The following is an 8,986-nucleotide window of genomic DNA, read 5'->3' as shown; positions in this document are numbered from 1 at the left end:
ATAAGTGGGATTGATTCCTTGATTTCTCTTTCCCCAGTCTCATTGTTAGTGTACAGAAATACAACTGATTTCTGTGCATTGATTTTCTATCTTGCCATGTTGCTGAATTGCTGTATGAGTTCTAGCAATTTTGGGATGGAGTCTTTTGGGTTTTCCACATAAAGTATCATGTCATCTGAGAGGAGTTTGTGAGAGTTTGACTTGTGAGAGTTTGACTTGTTATTTGCCAATTTGAATGCCTTTTATTTCTTTTTGTTGTCTGCTGAGGCTAGGACTTGTAGTACGATGTTGAACAACAGTGGTGAGAATGGGCACCCCTGTCGTGTTCCTGATCCCTAAGGGGAAAAGATCTCAGTTTTCCCCCATATTCACTGTGGGCTTTTCATAGATAGCTTCTATGATATTGTAGTATGTTCCCTCTACCCACACACTTTGAAGTGTTTTAATCAAGAAAGGATGTTGTAATTTGTCAAATGCTTTTTCTGCATCAGTTGAGAGGATCATATGATTCTTGTCCTTTCTTTCATTAATGTGATGTATCATGTTGATTGTTTTATGAATGTTGAACCACCCTTGCAGCCCAGGAATAAATCCCACTTGGTTGTGGTGAAGAATCCTTTTAATGTACTGTTGGATCCTATTGGCTAGTGTCTTGGTGAGAATTTTTGCATCCATGCTCATCAGGGATATTGGTCTGTAATTCTCCTTTTTGATGGGGTCTTTGTCTGGTTTTGGGATCAAGGTAATGCTGGCCTCATAGAATGAGTTTGGAAGTTTTTCTTCCATTTCTATTTTTTGAAACACCTTCAGTAGAATAGGTATTATTTCTTCTTTAACTCTTTGGTAGAATTCCCCTGGGAAGCCATCCAGCCCTGGACTCCTATTTTCTGGGAGGTTTTTGATTACTGCTTCAATTTCCTTGCCCGTTATGGGTCTGTTCAGTTTTCTTCTATTTCTTCGTGTTTCAGTTTTGGTAATTTATAAGTTTCTAGGAGTGGATCCATTTCTTCCAAATTACTTAATTTGTTGGCATACAATTGCTCTTAATATGTTCTTAAAATTGTTTGTATTTACTTGGTGTTGATCATGATCTCTCTTCTTTTGTTCGTGATTGTATTAATTTGGGTCCTCTCTCTTTTCCTTTTGATAAGTCTGGCTCAGGGTTTATTGATCTTATTAATTCCTTCAAAGAACCAGCTCCTAGTTTTGTTGATCTATTCTAGTGTTCTTTTGGTTTCTAGTTCATTGATTTCTGCTCTAATCTCTATTACTTCTCTTCTCTTGCTTGGTTTAGGCTTTATTTGCTGTTCTTTCTCCAGCTCCTTTAGATATAAGTTTAGCTTGTGTATTTAAGATTTTTCTAATTTTTTGGAACAGGCTTGTATTGCAATGTACTTCCCTCTGAGGACCGCCTTTGCTGTATCCCAAAGGTTTTGAACAGTCGTGTTTTCATTTTCATTAGTTTCCATGAATTTTTAAAATTCTTCTTTAATTTCCTGGTTAACCCATTCATTCTTTAGTAGGATGCTCTTTAGCCTTCAAGTATTTGAGTTCCTTCCAAATTTCCTCTTGTGATTGAGCTCAAGTTTCACAGCCTTGTGGTCAGAAAATATGCAGGGAATAATCCCAGTCTTTTGGTATCAGTTGAGACCTGATTTGTGACCCAATATGTGATCTGTTCTGGAGAAAGTTCCATGTGCAGTTGTGAAGAATGTGTATTCTGTTGCTTTAGGGTGGAATGCTCTGTATATATCTGTGAAGTCCATCTGGTCCAATGTTTCATTCAAAGCCCTTATTTCCTTGTCGACTTCTGCTTAGATGATCTGTCCATTGCTGTGAGTGGGGAATTGAAGTCCTCTACTATTATTGTATTATTATCTATGTGTTTCTTTAATTCGGTTATTAATTGGTTGATATAATTGGCTGCTCTCAAATTAGGGGCATAAATATTTATAATTGTTATATCTACTTGTTGGGTAGACACTTTAAGTATGAAATAGTGTCCTTCTTCATCTCTTACTACAGGCTTCGTTTTAAAATCTAATTTGTCTGATATGAGGATTGCTACCCTAACTTTCTTTTGAGGTCCATTAGCATGATAAATGGTTCTCCACCCCCTCATTTTCAGTCTGGAGATGTCTTTAGGTCTAAAGTGAGTCCCTTGTAGACAGCATATGGATGGGTCTTGCTTTTTTATCCAACCTAATACCCTGCACCTTTTGATTGAAGCACTTAGCCCATTTACATTCAAAGTAACTATTGAAAGATATGAATTAAATGCCATTGTATTACATGTAAAGTCCCTGTTTCTGTAGATTGTCTCTGTTTCTTTCTGGTTTATGTTATTCTTGGGTTCTCTCTTTGCTTACAAGATTTCCCCTTAATATTTCTTGCAGGGCTGGCTTGGTGGTCACATATTCTTTTAGTTTCTGTCTGTCCTGGAAGCTCTTTAACTGTCCTTCCATTCTGAATGACAGCTTTGTTGGATAAAGTATTCTTGGCTGCAGGTTTTTCTCATTTAGTACCCTGAATATATCATGGTAGCCTTTTATGGCCTGTCTGGTCTCTGTGGATAGGTCTGATATAAGACTAATTAATGTTCCTACCTCTGTAGGTTAGGAACCTCTTATCTCAAGCTGCTTTCAGGATTTTCTCTTTATTTCTGAAATTTGCAAGCTTCACTATTACATGTTGGGGTGTTGATCTATTTTTATTAATTTGGGGTCATCCTGTTACTGTTCTTTACAGGGCCCCTACCCTGAGAGCTGTTGCCATGGTTGTACATGTACCTGCTCCGCCCCTCCCAAGGGAAGGCGGAGGGGCCCATGTTCCCATCCTTTGTACGGTCCCCACGCTGAGAGCAGTCACCTGATCAAGCTGTGGCTTGCAGTTTATGCAAACTGAGCTGAGAGCACCCTCCCAGGATCACTGACTGTAACCAGTTTCCTTGTTCCAATGCTTGGGAACTCTACTGGTTCAAGCACCCCCGCTATTTCTGTGACTCTGGGGATCCTGATGCCACACTGCTCCACCTAGAATTTTGCCCCTTTTCACCATGTAAACACCTTTCAGGCAGGGCTGTCTCTCACTGGAGCAGAGTTCTAAGGGTTCTGATTTTTATCCTCCAGGGCTATATCACTTTCCAGTAGCCAGCTTATGGAGTCTCCCTCCCTCCTGCTGTTTATCTTCTGATAGCTCCCCTTAGATTCACTTCTCCACACCTCCTCCCTTGCAGAAAGTGATCGCTTTTCTACTAGCGATTAGAGTTTCAGATATTCTTTTCTTACATCTCAGGTTGAATTCATGGGTGTTCAGAATGATTTGATAGTTACCTAGCTAAATTCAAGGGACCAGATGAAATGAGGTCCCCTACTCTTCTACCATCCTGCCTCCCTCATCCATATTCATTTCTTGCTATGGACTTCTTTGTATTTCAGAAAAATCACTCCAACAGACAACAAAAGATTTATGGATATACCTAAAGATTTCTTATAATCGATAGTTTATAATTCATTTGGGAACAAAGTTCCTTTGTAAAGAAGTTAGTTTCAACAACACGGTAAGTAGTGTGGCAATACTGGTATGTTTCCACTATTTACTTTGTAGACTTTTTGTGGACAAAGATTGAGTGCTTCTATTCCCTCGATTGCCTAGTATTTATTTAGTTATTTAACAAATATTTATTAAGCATTTTCTGTATGCCAGAAACAGAGTTAGGTGCTGGTGATATTAAGATAAGATATTGCTGCCTTCCTTCCAGGAACATATAATTTAGCAAAAGACATTTAAACAAGCAATTTCGGGGCACCTGGGTGGCTCAGTCGGTTAAGCATCTGCCTTTGGCTCAGGTCATGATCCCGGGGTCCTGGAATTGAGCCGTGCATTGGGCTCTCTGCTCAGCAGGGAGCCTGCTACTCCATCTCCCTCTGCCTGCTGCTCTGCCCACTTGTGCTCTCTCTCTCTGTCAAATGAATGAATGAATGAATGAATGAATAAATAAATAAATAAATAAAATCTTAAAAAAATTAATAAGCAAGCAATTTCAATTAAAAACAATAAGAACTGTTATGGAACCCATGTCTGTGGGAAGGAAATTAACTCAGGATAGAAACTTCAGATAGATTTTGCCAGAAGAGGAAAAGGAAATTCATATATATATGAATTAGCTCATCTGGTGAGGAAGGGGGAAGAAAGTCCCAGGATAACAATATGTATAAAGGCCCATAATCATGAAAGGACAGTGGCATATTTCAGGAACTAGATGTAGTTGGTATGGCTGGAGAGGGGTAGGGATGTGTTGGTTTGCAATCTTCTTGGAAGCTTCCCTGGTGTAATCTGAAACTGGCCCCTATACTCAAAGGACAGGGAGAGACCAGAAGAAAGAAGCAGACCGCTATAGGTTGGTAGTAGCAGTTTTAATAAGCAAAGGGAACTTACATATGAGGATTGCCTTGGGTGGCAGCAAGATGATTGGATCCCCGCACACACCCACCAAATCTTAAAAGTTTATAGAAGCCTTAACTGGGTTTAGTCACATATACTGTGTAGGTGCTCTCAATACCACATCACTACCTCAAGGCTATATTCTTAGAGCAACCTCTGGGAGTGGGAAAGACAAGTGGAACCCAAATTCCAAGGACAGGGCAGGGGATGAGAAACCTCCAAGTGCTGGGGTCCAACTCAGAGATCAACCAGCAGTCATATCTTTTTAGTGACATTGAATGACATATCTTGATGGGCAAGATAACCAAGGGTTTGGGATGCCAGTTAAAGGAATTTAAAATTTTTGTAGACAGGGCATACCATGATCAGTATTGCACCTTAATTTTCAACATTCTTTCTGGTAGCATGGAGGGATTATGGATAGTCCAGGTGACAGGTAACTTGAGGTAACAAGGTGACTTGAGACAAGACAAAGCATCATGATTGCACATAAATAACTTGAAGAGCTGTTTGTTGAATGAATAAATTAATGAAGAATGAATATAGCTTCATATTGGTAGCTGGCCACACACATATATAAAGCTGTAGGTACAAAGTCCTTTCTTGAGAGGAGGGACTTGAAAGCTGACATGATCAAAACTACACTTTAGAAAAATGATTCTGCCCATAATGTGCAAGGTCAGCTGAAGAGGGAACAGACTGAAGTACGTAGTAGCACCTGATCAAGGAGGCTACAATGGGCATGAAGAAGTAAGGCTATATTTAAAAGATATATTGATTATGAAAAGATTAAGAGAATTAGCATTGTTCCTAGAGAAGAATGAAGGGGTTCAGGAATTTATTTTTTTAAACAGGAGGAGCCTGGTCATGGTTGCATCCTGAGGGAAAGGAGTTGGACAGAAGGATATAATAAAAATGTAGAAGGTAGAGAATAGGATCTGGAATTTTAGAGTCTTCATCCACTGACTCTGTGATTGGAGCAAGTTATGTAAACTCTTTGAACTTCAGTTTACTCACTTATAAAATCAAGGTAATCCCTACCTTCTGGAATTGCTCTAAGCATTAGAAAGTACAGTTGACCCTTGAATGACATGGGTTCGAACTGCATGAGTTTACTTATATGTGGCTTTTGTATACTGCAGTAATATAAATACATTTTCTCTTCCTTATGATTTTCTTGATAACAGTTTCTCTTCTCTAGCTTACTTTATTGTAGCAATAGAGTATACAGTACCTATACGAAATATGTATTCATCAACTGTTTATGTTATCAGTAAGGCTTTGGGTTAACAGTAGGCTATTGGTAGTTTAGTATTGGGGAAGTCAAAAGTTATATGTAGATTTTTGACAGCACATTTTAATAGCATGGGGTGGGGCTATCAGCCCCCTAACCCCTGCATTTTTCAAAGGTCAATCGTAATTATGTAGAACCCTTAGACTAAGTAGCCATTCAACAAAAGGTAGTTGTTATAACTATTATTATTGTTAAGAGTGTGACTTTCAGATAAGACAAAAGACAATAAAAGAGCGATAGAAGTTGGGGAGCAGAAGGAAAAATTAAGTGAGTTCACACCTATTTTTCTGTGAAGTTGCCAAGAAGAGAAGAAGGAAGAGAGTCCTGGTGTTGGGGTTTGAAAGAGCTATAGTGGCCCTTTAGAAAAGAAACTGACCAATTGTGGACATCCAAGGGAATTTGTGATTGGTTTAAAGGATTAGAAGAGAGAATCTTAATCTGACATTCCTTTTTCATAAAAAAAATAGTGGAAGAGATGGAATTTCTCTACTAACTTCTTGACCTATCTTCTCTTATTATTTTATACCTTTCCTTAAATATTTTAAACCTGTGCAGAGAAGCTCAATTTAAATTGTTAACAGAACTGTTAGAGCAGAAATGGGAAAAGGGCCATAGGAAGAAAACATATTAAGAGATATATGGGGAAAAGAATTTTCCCTTTTGAAATATTTCATACTTGGTTTCTTACTGTAGGACTTCTCTGACCGTTTATCATGCTAATAGTGGGCATTAGGAATCTAAATATGACTGAATATGTGGTGTTTTCCAAACATTTTTTGGCCACAGAACCATTTGTTTTGTATAAATATTCCTTGGGGCACAATTTGGGGAGGTTTGGTCTAGTATGTGTTATATATCTGTCTTTCCTTTTCCTAGATACCACAATCTTCAAGATAATAAGTCATTTTCTCCCAAAGTTCTCCATGTCTCCATTACCAATCCATTCTCCTTGTCGGAAAGACTAAATTCAGAATGGTCCTTCAGTTCCTCTAGCCATGGTTCTCAACTGGGGTTGGTGGAAATATGTGGGGGTATGCCACTGGCCACTAGGAAAGTTAACTGCTCTGCAGTAAGTCAGACAGTCCTAAAACATGGATAATTACTTCCTTTAAAATGTTTTCTCTATGATATAAAATCGTCAGCAACAAAGTCAAGAGCTTTTCAATTGTTATATTACCAGTTGAAAAAGGCTTCTGCGTGTCTGGATAGTTCAAGTCACCTTATCTTATATCTTATATCTTATATCTTATCTCTGTGGTGGTTTATGAACTGTGCAAAAAGACCTCACCCACTTTCTCCATTAGACCACATGGCCTAAGTACAGTATACCTTTGCAAAGATACTGAAATAGCACACATATAAAAAAAAAAAGTAGCTTTCTGACCTAAGTGCTATTCATTCAGTCTACTTGCCCCTTACCCTATCTCTGGCCTGCCATGAGCTTCTAAGACTTATTTTTTTGAGAACTGTCAATTATTCTATTTTCCTCATTTTACAGAGGAGAAAACAGAGACTTACAGAGGTTAAGTTAATTGACTGCTCAAGGTCACAGAGATAGCAGGTGCTAGGGTTGAGTTTCAAAACCAAGCATTCTGACTCCAAAACTCAGCTGCTTTACTGTTAGTCAAAAGTGCCTGAGTCAGTACTTCATTATGTTTTCCAGTCATATTTGGCTCCTTTTATATCATTGTGGAATGCATTCTAGTGATTTCTGTTTTTTTTTTCCTCATCCCAAATGCCTGAAACTCTGTTCTATTCTCAGACTAGATACTTACTATATATGCTAGCATGAGCATGTCACTTCTATTTTCTGCATCTCATCACTAAAACAAAGCAACTGTGCTAGAAACTTGCTCTCCAATGTCTCTTTCGATATTAAATTTAATTTAATTCCATCAACAGTGTTAAGACTTTTATTCTCAAGATATGTCACTTTTAATTATGTCATATCAAAACCAGATTGTTTCTTTTTGTTGTTATTTTTAAAAGTTGTTTCCACTGGCAAGTGAAAGTGTGTGTCATAAGTGATGTCTGGAGGGCTTTGGCCCACTGCAGTGATCTACAAACCCACAAATTAAGGACTTATACACCGCTCCTTAGGACTTCTTCCTGTGCCCCAAATTCCCTTCTCATAATTTCATTGGCAAAAGCCTAAGGAAGAGCAAGACCTTTTTTCCTTTGAGGTAAAATAAAATGGATCTAATAATTTCCTATATGAATCCTGACAATAATAACATAGTATATGGACATCCCTCCCAAGTTCTTACTGTGTTGTTTTTGCTATGCAGTCACAATATAATTATCCACAGCCTGCCTTTAATGAGAGTAGTTTTAGTCTTTGCATACATATGCAAGAAGTACACTGACATTTTCATAGTTTTAAAAAGTATATATTATGAAAGTAATAATGAACTTTGTGTTGTATAAGAGGATTAAGGAATAAAGAAATGTAAAAATGAGAAATCTCTCATTTCCTCTAAAATATACGCCCTGCTGAATCCCAGTCTCGAGAGGAATTAATGGTTTTTCAGTAGGTATTATGATGCTATGTTGTTGTTACAAGCTAATTTGCATAAACATCCCAAGCTGTATAGCATTTACTACAAAGTGGTTATCTTTTTTTTTTTAAGTTTTTTGTTAAATAACTTGCTTAACTACAATTTCTAAATTAGGACTTTTGGTATTATTATTGTTGAAAAGGTAAAATATGCCTATGGTATAAAACTTGAACACAAAAGCAAATAAATATAAAGAAAGTTAACTTTTTACTACAGATCTATGGTCTCTACTACCCGAATGATTTCTATATCTATTTAATCATATACCTGTCTAAAAATAATGCAATTTGGTACATTCTTGAAAAAAGTGGAAGCACTGACATATACTTTGCTTTGCACGTTGCTTTACTGTCTCAGAAATTAGAGATCATGACATACCAGCCCATATCAATGTCTTCCTGCTCTTCTGCCATACTGTAGCCACCACTTAACTATTCCATAACTGACTGACCAGTCTCCTACGAGGGATAGTTAAGCCATTATCCATTCTTTTGACATTAAAAATGGCAAAAATAGATAGAAAGAACATCCTGGGAGCACCTGGGTGGCTCAGTCGGTTAAGCGTCTGTCTTTGGCTCAGGTCATGATGGATCGAGCCTGGCATTGGCCTCCCTGCTCAGCAAGGAGTCTGCTTCTCCCTTTCCCTGTGTGCTGGTCAGTCGCCCTGCTTGTGCACTCTCTCTCTATATCA

Source organism: Ursus maritimus, unplaced genomic scaffold (assembly GCF_017311325.1).
Source record: "Ursus maritimus isolate PB19 unplaced genomic scaffold, ASM1731132v1 scaffold_12, whole genome shotgun sequence".
Classification (NCBI taxonomy): domain Eukaryota; kingdom Metazoa; phylum Chordata; class Mammalia; order Carnivora; family Ursidae; genus Ursus; species Ursus maritimus.
Note: the sequence above shows the minus strand (reverse complement) of the source record.